The sequence below is a fragment of the Podarcis erhardii genome (assembly GCF_964252035.2).
Source record: "Podarcis erhardii genome assembly, chromosome: 11".
Lineage (NCBI taxonomy): Eukaryota > Metazoa > Chordata > Lepidosauria > Squamata > Lacertidae > Podarcis > Podarcis erhardii.
In genome coordinates this window covers 31,314,013-31,339,891 of record NC_138501.1, presented here as the reverse complement: position 1 = coordinate 31,339,891, position 25,879 = coordinate 31,314,013, and the positions used below count along the sequence as shown (strand labels likewise).

The 25,879-nt window shown below is 42.7% G+C and overlaps 1 long non-coding RNA gene across 1 annotated transcript; it reads right to left on the bottom strand.

The window, feature by feature from the left end:
* Positions 1 to 236: 236 nt before the first annotated feature.
* LOC309352661 lies at positions 237 to 24,060 on the bottom strand. Its single transcript, XR_014161402.1, has 4 exons — positions 23,981 to 24,060; positions 15,167 to 15,318; positions 5,451 to 5,496; positions 237 to 2,509 (listed from the first exon to the last, which is right to left on the bottom strand). It is a non-coding gene; the product is annotated as an uncharacterized lncRNA (long non-coding RNA).
* Positions 24,061 to 25,879: the final 1,819 nt, after the last annotated feature.

The following is a 25,879-nucleotide window of genomic DNA, read 5'->3' as shown; positions in this document are numbered from 1 at the left end:
AATTTAAATTGTTCACCCACACCCACACCATCAGTGTCTTACAAGGTTTGGCATGATTGTTAGGATGACAAAGGAGAAAAGTTGCTCAAACATTGGTTTAATAATAATAATAATAATAATAATAATAATTCCTTCATTAATTAGCAAGTTAAGCTTTCAAATGCATACTATCTAGAAGCATCACACAGGATCCTGATCAAAGTCCCATCCCCTGGAATTTATTTTTTTAGTTCTTACTTTCAAGCCTGATCATTCCATTCCATTCTTGGTTGGTTTGTTCACACTTTGTGTCTTTGCCAGACTTTTAGTTGTGCTATCCATGAGAATTGGTGCAGCTCAACCAGTGTAAAGCTGCCAGTCCTCATCGTGGTTGGTTGTCTTGTCTTAATGTTGTATAAGCAAAATTACTTTAAAATGCATGCATGCATGCCTAAAAGGAATTATGATGATGATGCCTGCCTACATAATGATGATGATGATGATGATGATGATGATGATGATGATGTTGTAGCTCAACTCTTCACACTCTTCACCATATGGGAAACACAGTAATCTTACATTGCATTCCTTTGAGTGCTTACACAGAAGTAAACCCACACCGCATTGCGTGGGGCTTACTTCTTAGTAAGAATGTTTAGGATGGCATTATCTGTCTTAAGACTCTTCTCATGCTGCCATAGGCTAATTCTGCAGAATCAATTATGTGCATTTCTTATGTATTCCTATTAGCTTTAATGAGAAATGGGTGTGTGTGTGCAATTTTGCAAATAGCGAGTAGTGGTTCTTAGCATGGCTAGCCAGAAAGGTTTTTAAGAAACTCTGAACAATACGCACCATATAGTTTGATTTGCAGACCACTGTTTTGATTTGCATGTTTTTGACCAGCTTTGACATTTTCGGCTATTACAGCTGTATCAAGGGAGGCTGTTTGAGTGGATTCTAGAACAAAACTCCTTTCAAACTTTGATTCAAATGTACCGAGTGCCTGGGGTGGAGGAAAAATGAAAGTGTTCCTAAACGCCATCGATCATTTTTCAGTGAAGCCTAGTGTATTCGCTATTGAGGGCCAGTGCCCTCAGGACAGCTGCACTGGGGTGCAGTAGGACTGGTGATAGGATTTGCTGCAGGTCCCTCTTTGCTCTAGAAAGGGCTGTTGGCACTTACTGTTTGTTAGTTTAAGAATCACTGCTGAAGTTGGCTCTGAAAAGGATTCTTCTACACAGCAACAACATAAAATGCCAGTAAGTTTAGTAAGAAATTGTGAAATGAGAAACCCTCTTCCAAGTAATGCATAGTGGATGACTTAAAAACCTGGGGAAAGCTATAGAACATTGCTTTTGCAAACAAACACAAAACTACCCCAACTTAAATTTGGTTTGTATAAAGTCTACCACCACAAACCCTTTATGCAAGGGTTGTCTCTCACTTTTGGTTTGGAGGTGCCTCTGCCCTTCCATAAAAGAAAAAGTAACCTGTAAAGCCTTGCCAAACTCTAATCATGTTTTTGCATTCACTTAACACAGGCATGCATTACTCCCAAGGTGTTCTGAGTAAATGGCTCAAAACCCTTTGTTTAGGGAAGTGACAGAATCCTGTCTGCAGCAGCTTTCTCTATAACTGTTTAGCTTATGACACAAATCTGTTTTGTAATACCATCCAATTTCCTGAAGCGCCCGAAGTCTCCACAGTTGTATTTCAAAGCAGTGGTTTGCTTTCAAGTCCTTGGATTTTAATTCCTGGGCCTAGGTTGAAGAAAACAAAAAACCAGGGTGGCCCCTAGCCCTGCAGGCAAATATTTTGGGTTCCCGCTCTTTGAATAGACGTGGGAATCCTGGCTTACTACTTGGCGATTCCAGTCCGAAAAACACCCTACACTTCTGAGAGAAATGCAATTCACACCAGAGTACACACAAAAACCTTGGCATAAGACGAGAAAAGTTCTTATTTTGTGGGCTGGTTGCTGTGGAAACGTGGAACAAAGGACAGCCTACCACTTCTGGTATAATTGTGTAGGCCCTTTTTTCTAGGCCTGACACCTGTCTGAATAAGAGTGATTAGAGCTCAATAGTGTCCCTTGTCTGACAATTGAAGATGTGGTTCACGTACAAAAAAACGGGGGGGGGGAGGGAGGGGGGAAGGAAAGCCGTACCAGTGAAGAAGTAAAATATCTATGTTGTCTCTCTTTGTTTGCTACTACATTTTGAGGTTTTGTAAAACTGCATATTTTTTTTTCACAATGTGAAACTGAAGGTCAATAAATTATTAGAGATTTTCTCTTCAATGAACAAGTTCTCCTGAGGTTTTATTTCACTAGCAGAAATATTTGGGTCCATTTAGACTCTCGCCTTAACAAAAAAACAGGGCATCTCCAACAAGGAGCTTGCAGATTTCCTTTAAATGTCTGCTTCAGTTACACTTGGAATGCTCCCCTTTGTCCTGTCCTGTCACTCTTGCTATGAACTAGCTCTGAAAGTTCAACAGCTAAAATGACAGGAGCTTTAAGACAGCTCTGTGGACAGGAAATGCAAGAGTTTGTAAAAATCCCCCTGCCCCATAGCTCTTGAAGCATGGCTTAGTGACTGATATTACTTCAGAAGGAAATTATGCAAGTCAAATCCTGCAGTATTATTCCTGAGGGGGAGAAGGGAAAAAAAAGATAATGTGGGTTTCTATAAAATGCATGCCTTTTAGTTTTTAATGTGTCGTAAATAACGTTGAGTTTCCTATTTCCTTAGCACTCATTAAGTCCAAATCGGGGATGGGCCCCTTTCTGATCATTGGCTCTTCTGCAAATCCACCTTTTTTTAACGTCGTTTTATGTATTCATGCAAGCGCACAGGTAAAACTACAAAAAGAATTCTAATGCCATCATGGGATAATCTGCTCAGGAAATGGCAAAGTCAGCATTATGACACAGCAATCTTGATGTAATCATATAGATGTGGTTGGTTTTTGTTTTTTACAGTGGGGTGGTGGTAGATAAGACATAAAGGAAAAGAAAGCTGCGGTAAACTGCATGCACTGCATTATGTTAAAAATTTGGAAATAATCAACTAAGCTATGGTAAATTCTGAAAGCCTTGGTGGCAGTGCAGAAATAAGAGACCATGAAATTCAAAACACTAAAGTCCAGGGATAAATTTGGATGAGTTGAACTTCAAAAACATTCTTAGTCTTACAGTTAACAAACTGTGAAATCCAGTCAAAGATAGGAATGTTTTGAGTCCCAATGTCTTAATTTATTTCTGAATGAAATTTTACGTAGTTCAAATACACTTAATTTTGGATTGAAAGTTACTTAATTTTGGTTAGGAAGGCCTTTGGGATTTATTTATTTTTAAATTAAAGAAGGGAGATCAACTCTTAAGTACCCTTCTTTTGAAGGACACTCTTTTTGTTTAAAACAACAGCAAACCAACAAAACAATGTTCAGGTTCTCAGGAATCATAAATGTGATCACATGAACATTTGAAGAGCTAAAGACTGCACACTGAAACATGCAGAGTATTCTAATGTTACAGGAGGCTCCTATTTTAAGCCTTCTGAGGTGCAATTTCTTTCCTTCCCATATTTCTACGTATGAGTTTTTATTAATAAATTTTTACTACAGTGGTGCCTTGCAAGACGAAATTAATTCGTTCCGCGAGTTTTTTTGTCTTGCGATTTTTTCGTCTTGCGAAGCACGGACTTTGGAAAAGCTTCAAAAATCACCAAAGTCTTCAAAAACCTCAAAAAAGGCTACCACACCGCGTGCTATGAGTTGCTCCTCGAAGTGAATGCACGGTTTTAAGAAAAAGGAAACAAACTTGCAAGACAAAGGAAACAAACTTGCAAGACGTTTCCGTCTTGCGAAGCAAGCCCATAGGGAAATCCGTCTTGCAAAGCAACTCAAAAAACGAAAAACTTTCGTTTTGCGAGTTTTTCGTCTTTTGAGGCATTCGTCTTGCGAGGTACCACTGTATTTATTAAATTGTATACTGCCCCTCACCTGTAGCTCTCCGGGTGGTTCACAGCATAAAAATACAAGCTAAATACACAGAATACATAATAAAAACAAGAACAAAACAAGCCAATAGCCTCCCTCCCCCTCCCATAAACACATTTAAAATTTTATAGGATGCTAGTTGGCTAAAGGTCTGGTTGAAGAGGAACATTTTTGCTCGGTGCCTAAAGGTGTATAATGAAGGTGCCAGGCGAACCTCCCTGGGGAAATTCCACAAATGGGGAACTACTGCAGAAAAGGCCCATTCTCACGTTGCCAGCTGTCAGAGTCACCCGTGGTCCCAGCTCACAAGAGACCAAAGTCCACTCCAGCTTATGTACAAAAGCTTTTATTGAAGAACATCAGTAGCTTTACATCCGAGGTCCGTGACCCTACGTCTGTTACCCTTAGACCGCTGAAGTCCCCTCTGAGTCACTCCCGCCTCGACACCAGTTTAAGAGGCTTGTACTGGTCCACCTCTTTCTCTCTTTCCTTTTCCGCAGGGTCTTTCTGCCCCCCTGTGTTCTCTCCCTTCGGGACTCTCCAGAGGCTGAATCCTCTGCCGCCTCCTCCCCCCTCCTTCGGGCTTTGGGACCAGGCTCCTCCCCGGGACTCTCTTCATTTCCGCGCGCCTCCCATTTTGAACTTGGCGCGCTTACGTTGCTCCTGACCTTCCTTTCGACAGTTACACTCCCCTCAATACTACTTTCCTCCCCTTCCGGCAGGACGTTTTGCCCTGATCTCCTTCCCCTCTCTGCTTCCTGTTCTGCTCCTTCTGACACACTGGTCACTCCTCCCCCCTCACTCCGTTCCAGCGGAGCAGCCGGTCTCGCTCTCCAACTCCCACTGGGGGTTCCCCCTTCGTTTCCCTGCTCCTGACTGCTTCCCCCTCTAGCTCCCCTTGGCTTGACCAGAGGGGCTCCCTTTTGGGAGTCCTCCGATTCACTGGACGGACTCATGGACAATCTTGGGTCATTGTCATCCTCTTCCTCGTCAGTCTGGAATCCTTCCCCCTCACTCTGCGTCTCTCTCCCTGAACCCCTGACACCACCCTACAGATATAGTAAAAGACTCTGTTATAGGTCACAACCAGCGTTTTGAGTTGTGCCCAGAAATGGACTGGCAACCAGTGTAGCTGTTGCAACTTGGATATCACATGCTACTTATAATTGGTCCTGGCCAAGGGCTTGATGGCAGCAATGTGTTGGGCCAAACAGAACAGAAGTAACATCAAAAACAAGCCAAGGCCAATCCTTGGGTCAATGTACAATGGGGGCATACTTTATCCCTAGGCCAGGGGTGGCTGCCTTCACTACAGGGCAACCCTCTGATGCCCACTTGCCAGCAGTGGCCATGGCCAAAGCAAAACCACTGGTGCCAATGAAGTCTTTCCTTCTAAGCCTAACTGCAGCATGGGGGGGGGGATTTTCATTGTGATCACGGTGACGATGGGAGAGGGTTAAGCCTACCTTCTCAGATGCTGCGTTACCAATGAAGATTGTCTTGTCCCAATGCCTGTAATCAAATAAGGAAGGCAACAACATGATTGCAGGCTCCACAGTTAGCACTGCATGGAGCTAGGCCCTCTGACTTAGGGATGGGCCAACTTGTTGCTTCAGTTTTCTACATTTCTGCAGCAATTTGCAAATGTTAGTTAAAATAATCCTCAAACTCACCAGCGTTTTGGTGTGAATTTCTCTTAGTAAACACATTTTTGTATGCAGTTTTGACTAATGTACACATTTCTGCGAGCAATTCTCCTCCCCCCAAATATTATTGTATGTTATTTCACTAATATATGCATTTATATGCACACTTTACAATAGTATGTCCATTTTTTGTACACATCACTTGGCCGGGCAGCTGCACTGCAAGATCAGGAGAAGTGCAAAATTTAAAGGATTACTGTCTGTGTTTGATTCAGAAAGCATGAATAAGGTAAGTTCACCCTTAAATTTCTCCTCCATCCTCAGACTGTCTGAGAATCATAGAATTGTAGTGCTGGAAGGGACCCTGTACTGAATCAACTCCCTAGTCCACATTGTACTATCTATCTTGACTGATACAGTCCTCCAAGGTCTTAGACACAGGACCCTCCCTACCCTGCCAACAGGCATCTGGCAAGGATTGAATTGATGCTCTTCTACATGCAAAGCATGCCTGTGCCACCTGAGTTAAGCACACGAAGCTCCCTTTGTAAAAATGCAAAAGATTCCATGTGCTCCAGCGCCTAAAATGTGCATATTGACAACAAGGCCATCTGTCTTGTATGTGACTTCCATAACAGTTCACAAATGGAGAGCATCCTTTTCGGTTGGAGACCACACAGTTAAGAGTATAAGTTAACCTCAGGAGCAGAAATGTGTGTAAGACACGGCCAGGCATTCTAATGTGTTTGGTTAAGTAAATTACAGGCCCCTTATAATCAGGTTTGGGCTACGCTTTGGAACCAACAGTGCTCGGAGAACCTCGAGGAACTAATTTAGGCAACATTTTCTCCCCTATGCTACTTTGCTCAGTTACCTTAGCAACCATAAGCTTTATATCTGAAGAGGTGGGGAGCCGTGAAAGAAGGAAAGCAGGAGAAACTGCAGCAAAGACTCTTGCTAATCCTCTTCTTATGCCGTCAGATTTCTGCTGCTATTATTTTACACTCGCATACTAGGTGGTACTGGGGAATGTCCTCTGAGATGGTGTGCTGATGCTGCATGGCTTTTGTTTGATGCTTTGATTTCACAGAAAAATCTCACGGCTGGCTTCACGCTGGGTGCTACTCAGATGATATATTTCAGTGGAATTATACAATCCAACACATAAATGATAATCGTTATCCCAGCTGTTGCACCGCCAGTCAGAAGAGCTGGAAGTATTTTGCAAGAATACGTGGAAACCTCTGTGTAGTTGTGGTGGTCAGTTCCGAAAGCTGGCAAGGTCAGGCAGCTCCCAAGGACAGTGGATGGATGGAAATTTGAGGGATCTCCATGTGATGCTCCTCTTTGTCCTCCTAGCACACAGGAGGGGATGCTCAAGGTCATCCCTTGCAGGTCTGAAGCCAGTCTAAAAGTTTGGACTGGGGCACCAAAGAAGTTGGGAGTAGAGTAGAGTTGCTAAGCTGGTTGGATGGTGTCTTCTATGCCTCCTTCTGGCAACTCCTGCAGCCAAGCTGGTGCCAAACATATTGCTCTGCTTTCCAGTGAGGCCAAGGAGGAGGTATTGTCTGGGCAGCCCAGGACCTCACTTTTGCTAACACAACAACGCAGGCACAGTGATTCTCCAGTGGTTTGACTTTACCCCTAGAGGCGCACTCCATTGTCTCTTAATACAGATGGATGTCAACATTATTATATTAATTTATTATAATTATCATAATGATCATTATTACTGTTACCTGAACAGGTCCTGCAGCAGCAGCAGCAGGCCAGGTTGGAGGGCAACCATTTTGGGGGTTAGCAGAGCACAACATCCTCCTACTGCCCTTCCTTCTGTTCTTCACCTGCTTGTTTTTATCCTTCCTTCCATCCATCCATCCATCCTCTGGCTGCCTTGGCTTTCCCTTCTCTTTACTCTTCCTCGGTTTTCTTTAGCTCCATTCACTTCCTTGTTCCCTCCCATCCATCTTATCCTGTGATACATAGAGAAACCTGAAGATTGGTTTCAGGCACACATAAAGTTGTGTATAGCCAAGCTGAACTGCTATGGGAGGGACATCTTCATTCAGCTACTTTAGAACATGGAAGTTTGATAATTATATAACAAGACAGTGAGAGTGAGACTTGACTCCTGTTTCTAGAACCTGTGTAGGTTTAAAGCTCAAAGTGACAATTTTCCCCATCCCTCACAGAATTTGGACTGCATGTATTCTGGCAGTTTTGTGTCCTAAGCAGTTAGAATGTTCACAAACATTTAATGCCGCTGTAGCAATCAGTGTCAGGGCCTTTACTGCCAGAAGAGCGATAAAATGACACTACTAGATGGCAAACAGTCAATTTCACTCCAAAGAGGAACTTCAAAAGACAAGAAAATGTCCTGTTATAGAGAGACATTACCAATAAGGGCAAGTAGCTATGCACTGTTTTTTTCTTTTTCTTTTTAAAGAGTGGCATGTATTTTATTAAACACTCTCCCTCGTGATTATGTTCTTGTTTGCATCAGAGTTCAGAGAGCATTTGTATTACCAGTAATGGTAGAGACCATTTGCCCCATTGCCAAGAATAATGTCAGTCTGCACCACTCAGTTTTAAAGTCTCTGGGTACCTTTTGTTACATTTTCACTTCTTTTGATAAAAACAATAGAAACTGAGTCTGACTTAAATCTGGCTCTGGGAACACAGGGGTGGTAGAAGGATTCTCTATCTGATTAGCAGCTTTATTTGTCACCATCTAAAGCTGGACACAGGTCTAGAGTTACGATCTGCAGCCCCCTATAAGTTCTCTAGCATTGTAATTGGACCTTGACCTCTCTGAAAGCAGGAGGTGACTCAAAGAAGTTTCTGAGAAATCAGACCTTCTAATCTGGATGAAGGCCTGAATGAAACCTTGTTAGGGAAGGGATTAAATCCCAGCAGGCCTTGCCACTTCTGTGGGGCTGTTTGCAAAGGCCTTTGGCGGTCTTCTGCAGAAGGCTGGAGGTGGTCCTTCTCAGTTTCATCTGGACACACAGGAAGATTGGAGTTCTCAGCAGGTACCCAGGAGAGATGTCACTTGGACTGAACTATCTGTCTTGTCTGTAGCTGCTGCCCAAATGCACCAACTTGGCCTTTTCTCATTGTCTTTAAAAGACCACCGGCCTTCCATGCTGCTGCCAGCAAAAGATGTCAAGTGAGAAGAGAACTCCCTTATGCACAATACCTGGTTGAAAAGCAGGCGCAGATCCAGGAAACGTGTCGAGGTAATTTTTCTCCATGTATGCCAACGTTGAAAATTTAGGTTTTATTCTGGTAGTGAGAAATCCTTTTCTACTGCTATCAAAAGTAAGTGTATCTAATGATGCACTGGATCAAGTCTAGTAAGTGAGAGTAAGTACTGCTGTAATAAATGGGAGTGTTTTCCTGTTACTGAGACCTACTACTGAAAGCAGTAATTATTGTGCTTAGGACCCGGGGTGGGGGGAATGGGGTCATCCTGTTTTTTATTATGAACAAACCTTGGAATAAATCGAAACAGATCTTCCCAGCTGCCTGGATGTTTCAAGGAGGAGGCCCAGCTCCTGTGAGGAAGAAGACAGAAGGAGCTTTCAGGCCAAAAGTGCAAGTTAAGAGAAGGCTTTATAACATCTCGAGCCACAGTAACTGAAGCAGCTCTGAAGGGTGACATGGAGACTTCAAGGCAAAACGTAACATTTTTGTCATTGGTGCAAGAGATTTTTCTTCCCAAAATAACCAGTATGGAAGGGGCTATGCTGGATCAGAGCTGGGGATGGGGGCTTTAACCCTTTGCAATCACCATGGTCATAATTAGAATGCCCCCCCCCTTCTTGACCTTCAGTTTGCAATGGAAGGAAAGTTTTTTGTAGCAGTATTTCAACAGCTATAATGTCAAGTTCTGGTCATAACTTTGCAGATAATATAACAGATTTTATTCAACAATAATGGAAGAACATTGGGGCTCATTTTGATGCCTTGCTTGTTTTATTCATAGTCCTTTATTTGAACAAACCCTTTCCTTGAAGGGATGTCTGGTCTAATGCCAGTTTAAAGATAAGTACCGGTAAGTTTAGGAAGGGCAAGCAGGAGGGACCTTAAAGTTGCCTGTCAATAGTGAGCGCCGAGACAGCAGACAGGTTACTTGGCTACAGTCTTTTCCCCTATAGCAAGATGCATTGTATTTCTATTCAGATTGCAGTAATTTTTTCTAAATTTGCATCTTTACATACTAAGTAGCATATATATATAATCTGTCATATTCTGTCCTCTTTTGGAGGGGCGATACATAAGTGGCCATTCTGCTCAATAAACAGTTAATAACACATACATTGTCTAGGTTCAGCCCCTGCTATGAACTCTAATGGTAACACTCTTTTGACTGATAAGAATCAAATTCTAGGGGGCAGAACCCTTTAAGAACATCCTGAATCATGACTCATTTGCCAGCTAAAAGGCTATACAGGAATTACCTCAGTGTGATACAATCAGCTTCTGGCCCAGGAATCTTACATGGCTGAAACCGAAGAGGCCATTAAATCCTTATCTTACAGAAAGGCAGCTGGTACTGATGCTGCGATGCCGCCTTAGATTGACTCGAAACCATCCCCAAATATCTTTTTTAACCTCATGCTGATTTCACCACATCCCTCAACGAATGTGGCATCATGAAAAGATACCTGGGGCGCGTAAAGATACCTATGTCGTTCGGTGGCATGAAAGGAAAGGAAATTGTTTCCTCTGAAATAGCCACAGAGGGATTTCCAGCTGCAGATGGAAAGAATCATCCTCCTAAACAACTTGGACCCACAGTACCTTAAAGACTGACTGATTCTTCATGTTCCACCTCATTCTTTGAGATCTTCTATTGGGGAGCATTTAGCGTAGCAGAGCCTGCCCTGTGGAAATATTTGGTGGTAGAAGTCTATCAGGAGCCATTCCTGCCTTCTTTTAGATGCTGTTTGAAATTTGTGCTGTTCAGACTTTGCAATGTTGCTTTTTTTAACCATCTCGTATTTATTGCCGTTATTATTTAGATTACAGTGGTACCTTGGTTCTCAAACTTAATCTGTTCCAGAAATCCATTTGACTTCCGAAACCGTTCGAAAACCAAGGCGCGGCTTCCGATTGGCTGAAGGAGCTTCCTGCACTCAAGCGGAAGCTGCATCGGATGTTCGGTTTCTGAAAAACGTTCGAAAACTGGAACACTTACTTCTGGGTTTTTGCCGTTCAGGAGCTGATTTGTTCGTCAACTAAGCCGTTCGAGAACCAAGGTACCACTGTGCTGTTGTATTATATTTTTATATTGTATGCCAACTTGTTCTCTCTCTCTCTCTCTCTGTGTGTGTGTGTGTGTGTGTGTGTGTGTGAGTGAATAAATAAATAAATAAATAAATAAAGTGTCTGACTAGGACCAGGGAGGCCCAACTTAAAATCTTCACTCAGCCATGAAGCTCGCTGGGTGACCATGGCCCATTCACTCTCCCCACCTTTCTTAAATTACAACAAAGCAGAATAAAATATCAAGTCTATGAATGCTAGCCAGTCATGATGGCTATATGAGCCCTCCAAGATCAAAGGTCACTGAATACCTGTTGCTGTGGAACAACAATGAGAGCGGTCTAATGCCTCCATGCCCAGCTTGTAGGCTTCTCAGAGGCATTTGATGGGCCACTGTGGGAAGCAGGATGTTGTACTAGCTGGATCTTTAGTCTGATCTGCCACTGGCTCTCTTATTTATGAAGGAGCTGTAAAAAAAGGGAAAAAAGAACAACCAGCTGCTAAATAGATGTGCTGACTATTCCTCTAAAAGAAGCCAGAGGACATGCCAAGTGGCCTTCTTGAGCCAGACATTTTACAGCATAGTAATGACCACCAAGACAGTTATTCTTGTATTTAATCTTTAAAGTACTTTGAACAAGGCTTTACTGAAGGATGTCAAGAGTATGTGTGTACCATATACCTATGGTAACACATACTCCCTGTTTTTGGGGGGCTTGAAGGGACATGGACTGTATCAGGTGAAACACAGTTACCAAGAACAAAACACTTGGCTATTTGTAGATTTTATCGAGGCATGTATGGTGTGTTTATCCATTCCTTGGCCCTACCTATGGTTCAAGAAGATCCTGGTTGCAGGACAGTCAACTTCAGAACTTTTAGTGGGCAAGCAGGCCAGCCGCATTCTTGGAAATATAAGCTATTGAAGCACTATAGAAAAACAACTGTGTAAGATAAGAATGGGGTAACCTCAGCCTTGAAGGCCAAATTCCAGGGCTTTCTATCAGGCCCCAAGGACTCTCCTAGGCCATGGTCTCTCCTCAGGTCACATACCTACAGACTGTGCTATGCATCCTGTGTGAGTACTTTCCCCTGTTGGAATGGACTCTTGAACTGTGAGACTGATAAGAGTCACACCTATTATTCTGATCACTTTTGCATGTGGCCCCCGGAAGGTCCCCCATGAAGAAATGCAGCCCCTGGGCTGAAAAAGCTTCACCACCCCTGGCATAAGACAGGATTTCTCCTGCAGGAGAGTCAGTAGGACAGCAAGCAGCAAACAGAATCAGAGGCTGCTTGTTTATCTTCGTTGCATAACAGAAATTAAATGCAAACCACAGGGAAGGTAGTTCTTTCCTGCTTAAGGAAAATATATATATATTATCAGAGACAGGCTTCTATATGGTTATTCATGACCACATAACCTCTAGGCTGAATAACTTTGCTCCTTTTCAGCAAGCCACAAATGCAAATAATCTGTAGGCAGAACGGTGGCAACGACAACATCCCGATAACTGTGAGGCCTCCAGCCCTTTCACAGACATGCCACATTCTAATAACATCCTTCCTGGTATTTTAAAAGTTTTTCATCACAAGGCAATTTCCTTTGAACGTAATCATTGTTTTAATTAAGTTCTGCATATGTAGTGCATTGTTATAAGCTCTCATAAAACACTGTGTACAATTATGTTTAGAGTGTACAACTAAATAAGAATTGCCATTAATGAAATCCCTTATCAGAAGACCAAAAAAAGAAAAGAAAAAAAAGCCTTAGCTGGAGCTTAGGCAATGCCTCTTAAACATGTATTCGGCATGAAAGGAAATAATTTGGTCATCTGAAGGGCATGGGAGAATCTAGGAAGGATAAATTAGTTGTGGGGAGGGAGTAGAGAGGATGGAGGGTGGTAGCAAAATTCTGAGGGGGCCCAGAATAAAGGGTCCTTGCTTTGTTTCCTAGATTTAAAAGAAGGTATGATAGTCACTCCCAATTTCTCTAATGATCTAAAGTTAAAGTAATGGCAGGTTCCAGCAATTCTAGGGGAAATAATATTTTTACAGGCAAAGTTCCATTAGGCATTGTTTGACATTTATTGCATATATAGCACATTGCAGAAAATCCATTAGCAACTGATGGGTTGTTAGGAAGGAGATTCGCCAGGTTGTGTTTTTACTCCACTTCAGGTGATTAGCACAGAATGACTAGTGGTCTAATTTTCATAGAAATGTTAATATGTACGACACCTGGAACATAGGAAGCAGCCTCACAGTAGGTCAGACCACTAGTCTGTCTGGCTCAGTGTTGTCTACACTGATTTGCAGTGGCTCTCTAGGGTTTCAGAGCAGGAGATTTTCCCAATCTGACCTGGAGGTGCCAGGATTGACTTTGGGACCTTCTGCATATGAAACACATGCTCTTCCACTGAGCTTATCTTTGCACAAATGTTTTTGAAAGAGGACTAAAATAAAAATATATTAAAAATATTTTTTATTAGACTATCAACAAAATATATTCCAATAATGTATTAGGTGGCTGGGGCGATCCAGTCAGATGGGTGGTATATAAAGTTGTTGCTGTTGTTGTTACTATTTTCTTTGCATGAGCCCTCTTCCTCCAGTTTTAATAGTGGAATGAGCTTGTCCCATTGTAAGCAATAATAAATTATTTAATTTATTCACATACTTTCTTACAGAACTAGTAGTCAAGAAAATGGAAGGGCAAAGATGGAGCCCAGTCCAGATGGAAACACTGAATTTCCAAATGCTTGTGCATACCTGATGCCCTTAGTAGCTCAGTTGGTAGAGCACGAGACTCTTAATTTCAAGGTTGTGGGTTTGAGCATGTTGGGCAAAAGATTCCTGCATTGCAGGGGGTTGGATTAGATTACCCTCGTGGTCCCTTCCAATTCTACAGTTCTATGATTCTACTCTCTGCCTCAAAGGTGCACAATCCAGAGCAAGGACTCTGTTTTACTCATTGTCCTGAGCATGTGGTTTTGCATATGAGACTTTGGACCGCTCATCTTGGTCAGAGTGAGCTGACCAAGCTTTCTGGTCTAAATAAAATTTTAAAATATTCTATAACATTTCATAATCCAGCTAGGTATCTCCATGATTTTGCCTTTGGGACAGAACATTAGAAAGTGGGTGCAAGTTTTACTGAGCAAGTAGGGAAAATACCAACTCTGTGTTTTTTTTCTTACTATTCTGCCTGTAAAAGTAAATAGGAAATAGTAAAAAAAATAAAAAAAAATAAATTTTAAAATGAAAACAGATTACATTGCTTTCCACAGTTCCCTACCCCTATTGGCTATAGGCCCCAGACAACTCCTCTTAGGAATCAAACCCCTGTGAACACACACCTTGGGAGTAAACTTAGCTGAACACAAGTGGAATTTAGGCATCTAAATAATCAAGCCAGACTGGTTGAAGCATTGGAGTTGTCTCTATGTCCATTCCCCCATCTCAAAAAAACCTTCTACGGAATAAGGAGATGCCCCTGGTATTCACACTTTTACAGCCATTTTATACCACTTTATCTTCACAACAGCCATGTGATTAGGCTGAGAGTTGGTATTGGCCCAAGGCAGGAAATGAGTTCATTCGAAATGTGAAACTGCACAAGCTCAGAGTATATTTTGTAGTCCACAAAAAGCTTATGTCATAATAATTGCGTTCATCTTTAAGATACAGTGGTGCCCCGCAAGACGAATGCCTCGCAAGACGGAAAACCCACTAGACGAAAGGGTTTTCCGTTTTGGAGGTGCTTCGCAAAATGAATTTCCTATGGGCTTGCTTCACAAGACGAAAATGTCTTGCGAGTTCCTGCGGGTTTTTTCCCCTCCCCCCCTTTTTCTAAGTCGCTAAGCCGCTTATCTGCTTATCCGCTAAGTCGATAAGCCCCTAAAAGCCGCTAATCCGCTAATCCGCCAATGGGCTTGCTTTGCAAGACGAAAAAACCGCTAGACGAAGAGACTCGCGGAACAGATTAATTTCGTCTTGTGAGGCACCACTGTACCACAATATTTCACTCACATTATTTGATGCATTCCTTCTCGGGGAAAACAGGGAGTTTTGGGAAGTGCACAAGAGCCCCCAGTCACCTTAAACCCCTCCCCTTAAATATGGAAAATGTGACACTGTGTATAGATGTTTTATCTATGAAGGCCTGAGCCACTTACTCTAGGAATTTAAGAGCATGAGGGGTTGAGAGCTAAAGGTTTTGAAAAATATCCCTGCAAAGTGATTTACTGTGCTATGTGGCGTACCTGCAAAAGGAGTTAAAACACCCTGGGAAGTTGCTAGGGAACAGAAGTTGCTGCATCATTGACCATCCAATGAGAGATCGTTCTGATGATGTAATGCTTCTGTTTGGTCTGTGCTGATATCATTTTAGGAGAAGCCAGGATGCAGTATTGTTCTGAAAACACAGGAACAATCCAACTTGCATTAACTATTTTTTAAAGAATTGAGACTGGTTTGGTTCTGCTCATTGCACCGCTACTATTACAAGATAGAGAATGGAACCTTGCCTCCATAAAAGCGCCTCAGTGTCCACAGAAATGCATAGATGTGACACAGTTCACCTAAGATTAAAAGCTGAGCTATATTTTAAGCTCACCCTGGGAGATGCTGAAAATAGCAAGTCTAGAGATGAACTCCTCTCCTTCATGCCATAACAAGTTGGAACATTCACGGTACTGTGAATACTTCCTGCATAGTAAGTTTCTTTGCCCCTGCCAGTATTGGCCACATGGCAAATGGGAATGAATAAATTATCAGTGTCGTATAGTGGTTAGAGGGTTGGGCTAAGACCTGGGAGGCCAGGGTTCAATTCTCACTTAGCCATGAAGCTCCTTGGGTAACCTTGGGCCAGTCTACCTCACAGGGCTGTTGTGAGGATAAAATGGGGGGGGGGGTGAGAAGGGTGTACACAACCCTGAGTTCCTTGGAGGAAAGATTGGAGACCAGTGAAAATATATAAATAGTGTGCTGTATATTCCTAGATATCATGGCCAAGAGGGGGAATATAATAATCTACTCCAAAATTCTGTACGCAATCCATTGCACATATAAGTGACCCAATCTCCATGTGCAAACTACAGACAAGCTCCCAGGATTTATTAGACAACCTGTTGTGGTCAGAGGATCTCTGTAAGCACACCTGAGCTTCCATGCTTTGAACCAATGTTTCTCAAAATTGGCTCCCCAGCTGTTGTTGGACCACAACACCCATCATCCCTACCTACAGGACCAGTAATCAGGGGTGATGGGAGTTGCAGTAGTCCAACAGCTGGGGACCCAAGTTTGAACAGATCTCTAGCTGGGCTGTGTAGCTTCAGTGTGACCCAAGCAGCGTGGAAGGGCTTCTCCACACTAGAGCAAAATGGGGGTTTGCACCAGCTTGTCTTCTCATTAATGAGGTGACATCATCCCCATCCCACTGTTGGCCTAAACCAGGGGTCAGCAACATTTTCCAGCTGTGGGCAGGTCCACCATCCCTCAGACCATGTAGGGGGCTGGACTATTTTTTTGGGGGGGAAATGAACAAATTCCTATGCCCTACAAAAAACCCAGAGATGAATTTTAAATAAAAGGACAGATTCTACTCATGTAAAAACACGCTGATTACTGGACTGTCTGTGGGCCAGATTGAGAAGGCGATTGGGCCGCCTCCGGCCCACGGGCCTTAGGTTGCCTATCCCTGCCCTAAACCTTTCTTGCCCAAAATGTATATTGTTGTTTTGTTATACTGTAACATGATTTTTGTAAAAAAATGTCTGTGCCCATTGTTTACTGTTGTTATTACTTACAATATATAAAAGGCCATCAAAGTTTTATAATGAATATAAGTGTAGATATAAAATCTGTTCCTTGTTAGACTCAATGCCAAACATTTCTACCTAAAGATAGCATCTTAAGTACTCACCACAGAATCTCTTTGGTTTTTGCTAGAATGCAATTCTTCAGGTTGTTCTTGAAAAGCACAAGAAATCATGTAACATCACAGCTGTTAGATTACTGGTAGTGACTGATGTAATTACATGACACACCAATTACTGTGCATTTGGCACTGCTGTTTGGATAATTTCAGCATTCAGAGTGAAGCTAAACAGGAAGCTAAGAAAAGCAATGCTAGTAATCTGTGGCTATCCATGTGCAATCTGTAGTTGCCTACATTGACCATTGCTGCTACTTTACCATTTCAGAAGGCCAAAGAATTGACCCAGGTCTTATGAAGTGATAAATAATGGTGTGATGGAAGAAGACTGATGCTCGATGGCCTTTTCTCTTTGGCGCAAATGATAGCAATATTATTGCACATCAGTTATAGTACTGTGAAAGCCTTGGCAGTAGGACAACCAAATTGTGGCACTGTGACTTTATTACTTAAGTCTATCTACTACAGAGGCCAGTAGGACCAATGCAAAAAAGAGGCATTTTTTTACGTGCAACAATGCAAAAATAAAACAGAGAAGAGCTGTGGTAGAACATATGCTTAGTGTGCAGAAGGTTCCAGGTTCAATTCCTGACACCTCCAGGTAAAAATGAATGGACCCATTAATGTCTGGCACATCCAAGATATGCATGGTGATGGGAATAAATCCATCCTATCATGTTTCTGTGCTGGGCAACATTTTTTTAAAAAATGAATGATGGGCCATAATCAATTCCCGATGCTCCCAGGGGCACTTCTGTTCAGATGGCAATAAGTCCCATGTACCAACTTCTTCAGGTAGTGGGTGTCTGAATTGCCTGTTTTTAAACGACCCACTCCCGACCATGATCTGTCAACCTGAGGATTCCAGTATGAAATCTGAGTTTCCTCCCTGACCCTTCACCTCTAGTGAGTCTGTATGGAGCTTGATGGGAGCCAATGGTCTGACTTGGTGTAGCTTCCTATGTTACGAAATACCTCACTTCCACCCAAACACATCAGCCTTGGTGAGGCTCAAGGATTCCCACTGCTGTGCTGACCAGGAATGGTGTATTTAATTTTTTCAGCTACCCCATCTATTGCTGACATCCCTAAGGTTCAACGATTCCTCCTCGGCTTCAACGCCATACATTTAAAGCACTGTTATGCCTCTTTAGCAGTCATTGAGAATCCTGGGGTCTGTAGTTTGTTGCTGACCGGCATCCTGAACAAACTACAGTTTCCAGGATTCTCCATGGTTGCTAAATGGTTTCAATATACAGCATGGATATAACCTAAATCTTTATGGAGGCACAGTTCAGCCCATGAGGACAGGCAGAAGCACGTCTACCTTTGAAGTGGGCAGAAGCTGAGCAGCATAGGGAGGTAATGCTCCTTGACTTTTCTTCCTACAGGGTCTCTGTCAACAGGATGCTGTTGGGTGAATAAGATGTTCCTCCTTGTTCCTTTCTGCTGAGGCAGAGAGGCATCAATATGAGCTGGTTAGCAGACAGGCAATTGCTTACAATTTGTGCTGGCTCTCTGTCAAGTCTGATGCTGGAACCCACCCCCCCTTTCAAGCAAAGACTATTATTGGAAGGGATCCCTCCGATTGCTCAACCCCTGCCCATTTTAGTGACATCCATTTAGAGAGTAAGCATTATTCAGAATGTCCTAAATCTAAAGCTCTGTAATCCTTTTCGGCTGGGGTGATGGTGGTGGTGGGAGGAAAAGCTAATTTCTACAAAGTTCAATTCATGTACACAACCACCACATCAAAACATATAAAAACAAGGAAACCCCATGCACCAGTTTTGAACCCTTTCATGTTACAACATCTAGTTCATTTATACAAATGTTATATCTTTGTAACAGCCGGGGAGTCTGCAGTTTATTCGTAAGTATACAAAAGTTGTTTAAAAGCAGCTTAAAGCATGAATGTGTGTGCTATTTGTAATAAATTAGATCCGTTGCTTTTAATTAAAGAGGCCGACCAATAATTTCAGCCATGTTTATGCAATTCTTCCCCCCTCCACCCATGACACTTTTTAATCTCTTTCCCTTTGTTTTCCTTTGACTGAATAGCTTAAGAAACAGTCTTTAATTAACTAACTGAAATGAGCCTCCTAACACTGAGAACTAGATTAAGAAAATCCTTTTAATTACTGGAACCAGATTTAAGTTTGATGGCGAAGGGTGGTTAAATACCCTCTTTTAAATTGGGCCTTAATTAAAAGCAGTGAGGTGCTGTGAAGGCCCTTTATTTACATGAGCAACCAGTTTGAGCCGAAACTTTGGCTTTGGTGGAACCTGTGGGAGATCCACTTTCAAATCTTTCTTTCAATTAAGAATTAAATAAAAGAAGTTAGTTAACATAGGAAGGGATTGACCAAACATCGGGTTGCCATGTAAATTCCACGAGTTCCTCTGCCCCGCAAGCAAATGAATATCTTGGAATTACCATTTGCTTGTGGTTGTTAAAATAACCCAAGAACATGTTTATGATTGAGTTCATAATCCAACAATATGCTTTCTCCTGGCAAGTCATAAGAAGCTGTAAATTTAGCATCTGCATTATGTAAAATTTAAGATTTTGTATTTTTGTACATTAGCTGCATGATTCTAGATATGTCTGCTCAGAAGTAAGCCCTACTGAGTTCAGTAGAGCATACTCCCAGTTAAATATTGGATTGTAGCCTTAAAATGTTTTTTATTGCAAACTTGGTGTGAGATAAAGGTCAGGCCCAGCCCAATACGTTTTGTCACAAGAGGTGAACCACAAAATGGCACCCCTGTCCCTGTCACAAAAGAAGGGGTGAGGGACAATCTTCTTCAGGAACAAGGAGGGAAAGGAAGATTAACTTTGGGATCTGCTGCCCCCATGGATCCTGCCACCTGAGGCAGTCACCTCACCTTGGCTCATGGGTGGCCAGGCCCTGAAAGAGGTTCAAAAACAGCAAATGAAAATTCTGTGGCCAAAATCATTCTGCCTCATCTTCAACCATTTCTTTCCTGGGTGCCAGGAAGTTTCCAGTGACTTTCAATCTGTCACCTTTGTTGAGTACTATATCCCTTTCCTTCTTTGTCGAAACATGCCTCAGTGCTGCATCCCGTGATGTTTTGCAGTTGGCAGACTCTAATCTTATTAGTCGGCAAACAGCTGCCTGATTACAAGGTGCAGACTGCAACCTACTTGAAGGTTGGCCTTCTGGAGCAGGAGCATCCTTCTTTCAAGGTGTGCATAGTACATACAGATGTGTAATATTCAAGTGTTGAGTGTGCTATGGAAGTGCACTCATGACGTTTTGTTCTAGGGTGGTTGGCTATGCTTTGTTAAGAATGCAATACACTCCATCTGAAGCTTTCCTTGTGCTTGATCCAGAAACTGCAACTGTGCTAGGTACGCATTAGTGACTTGAAGCACACCAATGCCATTCTCCCCCGCTCAGGGCCGGCCTGAGACATTTTGCCACTGTAGGCAAAAAGCCTCCCCTCCACCCGGCAGATCTGGGTCCCCACTCTGTGCCTGTCATGCCCGTGCTGCTGCCAGCCCCATCGCTGCAACTGTACCTTCATCTGTGACTGCACCCGTGCTGCCGCTGCAACACAGCAGCAGCTGTGAGGGTGCAGTGTCAACAGTGAGAGCAATAGGACTGTGTTGGTGAAATGGTGCTGTGCAATGGCAGGATTGAGGAGGGGGTCAGATCTGCTACCTGATGCAAATAGCTTCACCTGCCCCCCTGCAGCGTTTCAAGTCACATTTGCACATACACTGTCACCTGCACTTGTGCAGTGGCTTCCTGCAGTGTACACACCTCATGTTCCCAATCGGATGGAAACTGGTTCAAGGGAAAGTGCACCAAACAGGAGAATTTTCAAGAAATACTACAGCATGCCTATGGATTGTGGCTAAAGTTGCGTGCACTTGGCTTCAAACATCAGTGCTAGAGCTGGAGCAAGTGGGATTGTGTACGCAGTCTTAGTGCAGACTGCTGCAGCACAATTGCTGAAAGGAGTAAGAATCTCAGCATATTATGCCTGTGCTCCAAGATCTTCACTAGCTCTCAATTCATTGCCAGACCAAATTAAAGGCAGTCGAGATTCAGAGGTCGAAGTGGAGGCTGGAGAGGAGTAGGGAGAGGCTGCTGAAGTACCCCTCCTGCTGTCACTAGCTCCCCTTCCCTCTGGTCTCCCAGAATACGAAGAGGAATGAGGAGGGCGGAGCAAAGAGAGACAAGACAAACGAGCCTCAAGTTGCTGGGGAAGGACCCAGGGGTGGAGTCTTAGAGAGCGGGTAAGACCTACTGGGAAAAGTTGCTATGATCACTAGGTCTGCACTGTTTTGCTTTCTTTGAATAAAGAGTTAACTTTACTGACACTGGGTGCTTTATTACTAACCTACTCCTGGCTCAGACTCCTGACAGTATTAGGCCAACCAAACATGTCACAAGGTAGTGCACTTTACAGCATGCACACTATTTTGTGACATTTCAAATGGCCTAATAAAGGTATTGCCTTATTATGTACTGTGGAATCTCCCTTTTGTTTTTCTGAAGTAGTAGTGAAACCTCATGGCAGGGAGAAAGGAAAGTTTTCCCCAGTGTTAACTGGGGAAAAAAGTAACAGAAAATGCGGGTGCCAACATTAAAGATTCCCCAGGCATAAACCTTTTGCTCAAGATATTCATATCATAATGGACTCTTGTTTCTATTTAAGATTTTTGCTCCTGCTTATCCTTTCTCCCAGCAGCCAGCAGGGAGGCTGGCTAAACAATTGCCTTTCATCTGCATAACATGCCTTTAGCCCTAAGCAAAATTTCATTCCAGAAGCAATATATCAAGAGCATCATGGTCAAACTAAGCAGGCACATCCAATGTTGTTTATCCAAAGTTTTAATTTGCAAAGGAAATTGTTCTATTTCTGTGTACACGCACACAAATCGGATTTTTTTTAAAAAAATGCTGCGTTTGTCTTTTTCTTAGGAAAACAATGTCCTTACATCATTAAAATGTAAATGTTTCATTCAACTGATTTACTCTAGTATAAACTGGGCATAAGCAAACTGATTGAAAGTAATTTCACTTCAGCCTGTAAGAGGAGAATCAGACTCAGGCAATGTTTTAAGACCATGCCATTATTTTACTCTGTCTTGCATCTATGGAGACTTCTCAAGGTAATCTTTATTCATTATTATTCTTATTTATTAAATTTATATATTGGTTTATACCCATAGATCTCAGGGTGATTCATAACATGAAATTATAATATAGATAAAAATATGCAATAAAAATAAAAACAAAGTCAACTCAGTGAGTGATATTAGATGACATTTAAAAAAATATTTCTTATGTTACTTTCTCCTTCAGATAGCCCAGTGCTATTTTTGCACTGCTTAAATATTCATAAGCCATTTATATTTTATGGGGGGAGTTTAGCATTTAAGTTCCTGTATTTCTTCCATCCTGTCAAGCACACTTTCGTATAATGAGAGCCGCTTGTCTTCTACGATCAAAGAAATGTTGAAGCCTTCTTCTCCCAATCTGTTTTGGCAGAATGTCAACAAACTCAATCACTCCTTCAGCTGTGAAATATAATTTGCAGCTCTGCACTGCAACCAGGGAAAGAGCCAAACAAAGTTGATTTGGTGAAGTTTTCAGTCCATGATGCTGCAAGGGACACGGGGATGTTCTAAATGCAGAGTCTTTCACCACAGTCCTGAAAACGTGGTGGCTAGGAAGCTTTATGTACCTTTTGGAGCTTCGGATTAATATATCTCAAAACCCAGTCCCATGTTCCACAAGGGAAACGTCTTTTGAAACTTTCAATTGCAATACGGCATGAAGATAGGCAATGCTAAGATGAAAAGTAAAAGCTGCACAGTTTGTGACCTCCTTTGTCTGCCTCCTCCACAAGAGGTCTGGAGGGTGGCAACACGAGAATGGGTCTTTTCTGCAGTGGCTCCCTGTTTGTGGAACGCTGCCTCCAGGACGGTTTGGCTGGTGCCTTCATTATAAACCTTTAGGCACCAAGTAAAACTGTTTCTCTTTAACTGGGCCTTTGGCTGATTAACATCTTATACCCCTTTTAAATGTGTTGTGGAAGTGGGGATTATTGGGTTGTCTTTGTTTTCATTTTTATTATGTATTTTGTGTTTTTTATATTGTAATTTTATGTTGTGAACCGCCCTGAGATCTGTGGGTACAGGGCGGTATATAAATTTTAATAATAATAATAGTCATTGGATATGCCGAAACAGGTCTCTTAATTATAGCCCTTTTACTTTAGAGCAGGAGTGGGCAGCTTACAGTGAAGAGTCGCATGTGGCCCTTAGCCTAATTTCATGCTGATGACAAAGAGGGAAACATAGGAGTGGGGATAAGGACTGGTAGAAATGGAGAAAAGCGAGGGGCTGAAAGTGAGGCGGAGAAGGGCCACACCATATATTTAAAGCATACAACTCCCTCCCCTAAATCCTGGGAACTGTAGTTTGTTAAGAGTGTTGGGAATTATAGTTCTGTGAGGGGTGAACAACAGTTCTCAGGATTCTCACGTGCTTCAAATGTATGGTCATAGCTGTCAACTTTCAGGTTTGAAAATAAGGGATCAGCAGCCTCAAAAATAAGGGATCAGCAGTCTCCCCTATCCCGGGAGACAGTCTACGGGATATCTAACAATCCGGGATAGCAGTAGGAAGCAGCAGGAAATGGCGCTGGAATAAGGGAATTTCCCGCAAAAAAAGGGAAGGTTGACAGCTATGTGTATGGTGTGGATGTGACCATGGGGGGGGGGGAGTAAGACGAACCCTGCTGGATCAGACCTAAGCCATTCTCACAATGGCTAGCCAGATGCCAAGGGAAGCCCACAAGCAGGAAGTGAGTGCAACAGCGCTCTCACAATTTGCAGTTTCCTGCAACTGGCATTCAGACGCATTCTGCCTCCGACAGTGGAATGGGAAACAAGGGGTAAAGATAGAGAAAAATGGGCCGTGGCCACCTTTGTCTCTAGTTCTGAGGGAATTCGGCCTTCAACAAAGGGAAAAATAAGGTTCCCTAGGCCTGACTTCAAGTGTATCCACATCATGCTGCTGATTATGTGCTTTAAAGTCAACCTAGAAGTTTGCATTTCCTCCCCAAAGCAGTGCTATTTTTCTAGAAAAAGAACTCACCATGAACACTTCCCTTGTTCTCTCAGAATGGCAATGGTGCCCACCGGAGAGCTGCCAGAACTGAGTTCCGGCAAGTTCCGGCTGAAAAAAAGCCCTGCCCAAAAGTAAATAGCTATAACAGCTTATCACCTTGACTCCTGCCCACTAAGACCTGGAATTCCAATATAAATCTGGCTTAGAAATATAACATTAGTTTATGAGGTATTAATAACAACGCCAGAATTTTGTAAGACTGGTTGCTCAACCTTGTCCATCTCACAACATTTCTTTATTTGAGACAATCATCCTTTCCCCCCAATATTTCGGTTCATAATCCAGCTGAAATGGAGGCCGTTTACATGTTATCGGCAAGTCAAGTGACATCATTCAGTAAACTCATTTTAAATGAAATCACAACAAAATGCAGAGTACATCTTGTTTTCGAATGCTTTTTGTTTTTTATTAAATATTTTCATGGCTCACAAAAAATGTGCATTGCCTTTTCTCAAGTCGTATAGTTGGTTATTTTTTTACATCTGATGCGAGACATTATATAGTTTGCGAATGTTTTGGTGGGGTCGCTGACCTGCAAACTCCTGGATGATCCCTGTGTTGCGAGGAGAATGCTAGGCCCAATGTTCTTGTGCTGCCTTCCTAGTCTCAGGAAAACCCACAGGTCAGTAACCTTTCTCTTTCTGACCTTTTAACTGGCTCTAGTCGGCCATGAAGACCCAAATGCCATTTTCTTTCAGATTCTCAGGAAGCTTCAGGCTCCTTTGAATCTAATTCTCCCTGAGAGTTTTGCTCTCATAAATTCAGGTCACTGATATTGCAACAGCGACTTTCAGTCATGTGTGAGAGGAGAAACTTTTGGGGCATCCATGCGTTACATGACACAAAACAACCAAAAGAGCTGAGTCTCAGCATCTCACTCTCAGTAGGCAAGAGATCCGGGTTATCTCTGCTTTCATTTCCACAGAGAATAGTTTCTGTATAAACTCGCTGCAAACATTCATCTGAAGGACCATAGCTCAGTGGCAGAGCATCTATTTTGCTTGCAGAAGGTCCCAGGTTCAAGCTCCAGCATCTTCAGGTAGGACTGGGAATGTCTCCTGTCTGAATTCCTAGAGAGTCTCTGCCAAGAGGTATATGATACTGGACCAGTAGTTTGTGTTATATACTGAAGTTCTCACCCTGGGCCAGCAGGGGGATACTGTAGATAGTTTTCACTCAGGTCCACATATGCAAATAAGGGACTGAAAGTGTTGTTCAGTGATTGGATAGTTACAGAAAGTGGTTACAGTTGCGTTGTAGTGGAGCTCTATATAAGCAGGCTGGCTGAACCCTTCAGTTCAGTTCAGTTCTGGCCTGTGAATAAACAAGAGCTGTTTGAAGAATCGCTGTGTCGTCTGATATGTTCACCCACAACTTAACAGTTTGATTTAGTACAGGGCAGCTCTGGGATTTTTTAAATGCAGATTTTCCAGCTGCACAATTTCCCCTTCAGGCGCCTCCCCTTACACACACAAAACTGAACGGATACAACATGTGCTTTGCTCCTTGCTTACACCCTGCTGACGTGAGCACACATAACTTATATCATGAAGTAGGAACGGAGGGCCCCTTGTACATCAGCAGGCTGCTCGAGTTCTTAAGATGTCCAGAGGAGGAGAGTGGCTTTTATTTTCCACTTGGCAGTCAAACAGCAGCTGCCTGAGAGAAGTGTGGGGTTTTCTTAGGAGCAACAGGCACCTCCTTGTTATTTACTTTTGCTCAATTCAGTCAACATTACTGTAGATAGAGGCCTTTTCACACCATCTCTCCCCCCCCCCTCTCTCTCTCTCTCTCTCTCTCTGTCACCTGCTGGGATATAAGGTACACAGGACCTAAAATGTTCAGGGCTTTGTATTCCTGAAAGAG